Here is a 6000-nt window from a genome sequence, read left to right on the forward strand (position 1 = left end):
CTCCATCATCTCATCCACCGGCTCCCAAGTCCACTCCGACCCCTTCTGGTGCTGCCATTGCACCTTCACGAGTTCTACTCTTTTGTTCCTCAGATCCTTCGACTTCCGGTAAAGGATCGCTACAGGCCGCTCGATGTAATTCAGGTCGCCATCAACCTGAATGTCCTCCAAGGGTACCACTGCTGAGTCGTCCACCAGGCACTTTCGCAGCTGAGAAACATGGAAAGTGTTGTGTATCTGACTGAGTTCGGCTGGCAAATCCAGCCTATAAGCCACCTTGCCCACTCGGGCTATAACCCTGAACGGTCCAATATACCTTGGGCCCAACTTGCCCCGCTTCCTGAATCGAATGACGCCTTTCCAAGGCGACACTTTCAGGAGAACCATATCCCCGACCTGGAACTCCAGGTCTGATCGACGCTTATCGGCATAACTTTTCTGCCGACTCTGAGCAGTCTGAAGCCTGCCTTGGACCTGCTGAATCTTCTTTGTCGTCTTGAGCACTACTTCAGTGCTCCCAATGACCCTCTGGCCAACCTCGCCCCAACATATCGGGGTCCTGCACCTCCTCCCATACAACAGCTCGAAGGAAGGGCAGTCGATGCTCGCATGATAGCTATTATTATACGGGAACTCCGCCAACGGAAGGTAGGTATCCCAGATACCTCCGAAGTCTAAAACACATGCCCGTAGCATGTCCTCCAGAGTCTGGATGGTCCGCTCGCTCTGGCCATCCATCTTCGGGTGAAAGGCGGTGCTGAAATGCAGACGAGTACCTAACTCTTCGTGGAATTTCTTCCAAAACCTGGATGTGAACCGCACATCCCTATCCGAAATCACCGAAACTGGCACTCCGTGCCGGGCCACCACCTCTCTGATATAGATATCGGCCAATTTGTCGGCCGAGATGCTCTCCTGAATTGGGATAAAATGGGCGCTCTTGGTCAATCGATCCACGATGACCCATATCGAATCCACTCCCCGTGCGGTCCTGAGAAGCTTGGTGATAAAATCCATCGTAATATCCTCCTATTTCCACAGCGGGATATCCAACGGCTGCATCTTGCCGTGAGGTCTTTGATGCTCAGCCTTGACCTTCCTGCAGGTCAAGCACCGCTCCATGTACCATGCCACATCCCGCTTCATGTAGGGCCACCAATAGTCCAGACGAAGATCCCTATACATCTTCGTCGCCCCAAGATGAATGGAGAATCGGGATTTGGGCGCCTCCTCCATCAAGATCTGGGGCACGCCTCCGAGGTATGGCACCCACACCCTGCAGTGTAATGCCAATAATCCCCTGCTGTCATAGTCGAATGAGGAAACCTGACCCACTATATGCTCACTCTTCCGATGTTCCTCCTTCATGGCCTCCTGCTGGGCCTCCCGAATCCGCTCCAATAGCGGAGTCACCACTGTCATCTGCATGCAGTTATCCCTGATCGGCGCAGCCTTGCGGCTAAGCGCATCGGCCACCACATTGGCCTTACCTGGGTGATAAAGGATCTCACAATCGTAATCCTTTACCACATCCATCCACCGATGCTGTCTCATGTTTAGATTCGGCTGATCCATGAGGTACCTCAAACTCTTATGGTCCGTGTAAATGGTACAGCAAACCCCATAGAGGTAATGACGCGAAATCTTGAGGGCGAACACAACAGCCCCCAACTCCAAGTCATGCGTCGGGTAATCCACCTCGTGAGGCTTCAGTTGCCTCGACGCGTAGGCGATGACATGCCCTCTCTGCATCAATACTGCACCCAAACCTGAGATGGACGCATCGCAATAAACAACAAAATCCCCCATACCCTGTGGCAGGGCTAAGATTGGTGCCTTGCACAATCTCTGTCTCAGTGTCTCGAACGCTGACTACTGCTCAGGCCCCCAACGAAAGACCACGACCTTCCTTGTTAGCCTGGTCAATGGTACGGCTATCTTGGAGAAATCCTGGATGAATCTTCGATAATAGCCCGCTAATCCCAGGAAACTCCGAATCTCAGATGGAGACTTCGGAACCTCCCATCTCATCACGGCCTCCACCTTGGCCATGTCTACCGAAATCCCGTTCTGGTTGACAAGGTGCCTAAGAAACTGCACCTCGCGCAACCAAAACTCACATTTGGAGAACTTGGCATACAAGCTCTCCCTCCTCAAAGTCTCCAACACCTCCCGCAGGTGCTCCTCGTGCTACTCCTGCGTCTTGGAATAAACCAAGACATCATCAATAAACACTATCACTGACCAGTCTAACATCGGTCTACACACGTGGTTCATGAGGTCCATGAATGCGAAAGGAGCATTGGTGAGCCCGAAGGGCATCACCACAAACTCATAGTGGCCATAGCGCATTCGAAACGCAATCTTCTGCACATCCTCCTCTATGACCCTCATCTGATGATATGCTGAACGCAGATCAATCTTGGAGAACCAAGAATCTCCCTGTAGCTGGTCAAAGAGGTCATCAATCCTCGGGAGTGGGTAACGGTTCTTCACTGTTACCTTATTTAGCTCCCTATAGTCTATACACATACGGTGCGACCCGTCCTTCTTCTTCACAAACAGAATCGGGGGTCTCCAAGGCGAACTACTTGGCCTCATAAATCCCTTATCTAGCAGCTCCTGCAGCTACCTAGACAACTCCTGCATCTCAGGAAAGCCAACCAATAGGGTGCCTTGGCTATCGGAGCCGCACCAGGGACTAGGTCGATCCTGAACTCCACCTGGCACTTCGGAGGTATCCCAGGCAGCTCCTCGAGGAATACGTCCGCGAACTCTCATACTACGGGCACCACGCCCACCGTCGCTCTACCCCCCTCCCGGGTATCCATAACATAAGCGAAATAACCTATGCAACCCTGCTGGAGGTAATGCCTAGCTCTCGCTGCTGAACATAGGGCTGGTCCTCGCTGTGGTCTCTCACCATGAATCACCAGCTCTCCCCCACTTGGGGTCCTGATCCGCAGTGACAGTTGCGCGCAGTCGATCACTGCCCCATTGGGGCTTAGCCAATCCATACCAATAATAACCTTCTTCCCCCGTAAAGGTATGGGAACCAAATCCACCAGATAACGCTCCTCAAATAACCTCAGTACACAATCTCGAAACATTGTCGATGCTCACACCGAACAGTCATCTGCAATCTCTACGTCTAGAGGGCACTCCAACATGCCTGAAGACTCGGAAAATCTCTTGCTGAGCGCAAGAGAAACGAACGATCGGGTAGCACCTGAATCAAACAATACCTGAACTAGGATGCTGTTCACATGGAACGATCCTAAACAGAGCACATACATAACATATCAAAATCACAACAGCATATCATAACAACATAAATAAGAAGTCATACCCGTCACCACATCGAGTGCAGTGCGTGCCTCCTCGGTAGTCAACTGGAATGCCCGGCTCCTCACCACTAGAGCCTCTGCCTTGCCCTGCCGGCCATCAGTGATCTGCAGGGTCGCTGGAGTTGGCGCCTTCACTGGCGTTGATGCTGCTGTCAACTGGGGGCAATTGGCGTTCTTGTGGCCCCTCTGGTTGCAGTGGAAACATGGAAACTCAGACGTCTGAATGACCGGTGCAGGGGCAGTACAATCCCTGCTGAAATGCCCTGTCTTGCTGCACTTGTAGCAGCCTGACGATCCCAGTCTACACGCCCCTTCATGTGGTTTGCTGCATTTCCTGTAGCGGCCCAGTCCGGACTGGCCTTTCGGCCTACCATCTGATCCCTTGGGCTTCTTCCCGGAAGCCGCAATCGACTGCCCTTCATCTACTTTCCTCTTCCGGACATGCTCCAGATCGATCTCCTTCTCCCTCGCCCTGGCAATCATGGATTCCAAGGTAGGGCAAGCTGAAAAGCTAACATGCTCTCGGATGTCTTCCCGTAGGATGTCATGGTAGCGGGTCCTCCTCATATCCTCATCACCCGCATACTGGGGCACTAGCAACGCCCTCTCCCGGAACTTGGCGGTGATCTCCGCCACAGTCTCCGTCGTCTGCCTCATATCTAAAAACTCCCTGGCCAGCTACTGAAGCTCGACAGCCGATGCAAACTCTGCTCTGAACCTGGTCAGAAAGTCCGACCAGGTCATTGCCTCAATAGCCGAGGCTCCCAATAAGTCACCGACATACTCCCACCAATCTCTAGCTCAGTCTCGTAAACATCCTGCTGCATATCTCACCTTCGACCCCTCGGGGCAGAAGCTGGTCAGCTGTGCGGACTCAATGTCCGCAATCCATCGTCTGGCAGCAATGGGATCCTTCGCCCCATGGAACTCCGGCGCACCACTGCCCCTGAAGTCCTTAAAGGATAGTGTGAGAGATCCTGACTGGCCAGATGTCATGTTACTCCTGAACGCCCTGAGGCGGTCCTCCATCAGCTCAACTATCCCTTCCTTGATCGACCCAAAAATGATGGGGGTCGACTCAAGGATGCCTCTGGTGATCTCTGACGCGATGAACTCGTGTAGCCTCTCATCTACTGGCTTAGAACCTGATCCCAAACCCGATCCCTCTCCAGAACTGCCAAATGTTGGCCTCTAACGTAGTACCACCATTCTGCAATACATACAGGCAACTATTAGTGATATTGATACCTCTAAAGGGATCACATCTACTACAAGTTCCCCGGTCTTGTCTTAGCCTTCCTCAATTCGGGTACGAATCCTCTGCTTTCAGTAGTACAGGCCCATACTACCTTCCACATCTATCCATACCTTCCTTAAGGACTGCTCCACCAGGTCCCTTTTACCACTGCTGATCTTTGCTACTCTAATCCTAGGCTTACCCTAGGAAACCTCTGACTCCACCCAACCCAGTCCTCAGCTGCTGAAGGTCTCTTTGTAATGCCAATTAGCCATTACCTGAATACAATCACATGCAATGAGGGTCGGGTAATCCTTCGAGTAAGGGACTCATCCCTACAACGGTTAGGACTCAAACAAGAGCTACGCAATAGGGTCAAATCCAACACTCTATGATTATTCAACCCCGATCACATGTGACTTTAATGTATTCACCTAACAGCTAACTCCCATCACTCAAAGCCCTCATAGCACAAAGCAAACAGTATTCGGACAAAAAGGGAACAATCTCAAGCAACTCTATCCTCATAATAGGAACTGCACTAGCATACAATGCTAAGCTCATACTATCAGGCATAACCTAGTCAGGCTATCCTACTGCTGTCTACTCAATTCTAGCATGTAACTCTCATAAGCTAAAGCACATAAAGCAGAAGCACATAAAGTAGGCACATAAGGAATCACTCCTAGATCCTTAGTCCTTTTCTAGCATGTTGTTCTACTGAAACTGATAAACGTAACATAAACTTGTATGGGTACTTTGGGGAACACTTACTTGAGCTTGTCCGGTCGCACACATCACACACTTGTTCTTTCTAAAAAACTCTTCTATTTTATTCTTTAGAAAACCACTTTCTTATAAAATCTTTTAATCCCTCGGTTTGAGTCCAGGCGCCCCCGAAGGTATGTCCGAATCCCTCAAACCAGGGCTCTGATACCAACTAGTAACGACCCAATTTTCACGCCCAAAAATCTCATTTAAGTTAAGTAGTTTGTAAAACATTTGTAGTAAAACATCATCCGATCATATCATTTCATAAAACATATCTCGTGTCTGAAAACCCAAAACATGAAAATAATAATAATGTCAGAGTACAATCCCAGAACATCATAATGCAGAAAACCAAAGTGTGTGTGTGTATGATGTGCCGCTACCGCACCAGCTCCTTCCCCTTCGCTGAAGAGGTACATGAAACCAAAACTGAAAACTGTAAGCACGAAGCTTAGTGAGTTCCCCCATCGTACCACATACCATACAATCATATCACATACATACCGCCAGGCATTTCTAGGGTGCTCGACCTACCCGGTACGGCCATTTTGGGGTGCCGACCTACCCGTACGGCCATACTTGGGTGCCTTCCTACCCGTGTCAAGCCATTATGGGGCGCTGACATACCCATGTCGAGCCATTCTG

Source organism: Lactuca sativa, chromosome 7, assembly GCF_002870075.4.
Source record: "Lactuca sativa cultivar Salinas chromosome 7, Lsat_Salinas_v11, whole genome shotgun sequence".
Lineage (NCBI taxonomy): Eukaryota > Viridiplantae > Streptophyta > Magnoliopsida > Asterales > Asteraceae > Lactuca > Lactuca sativa.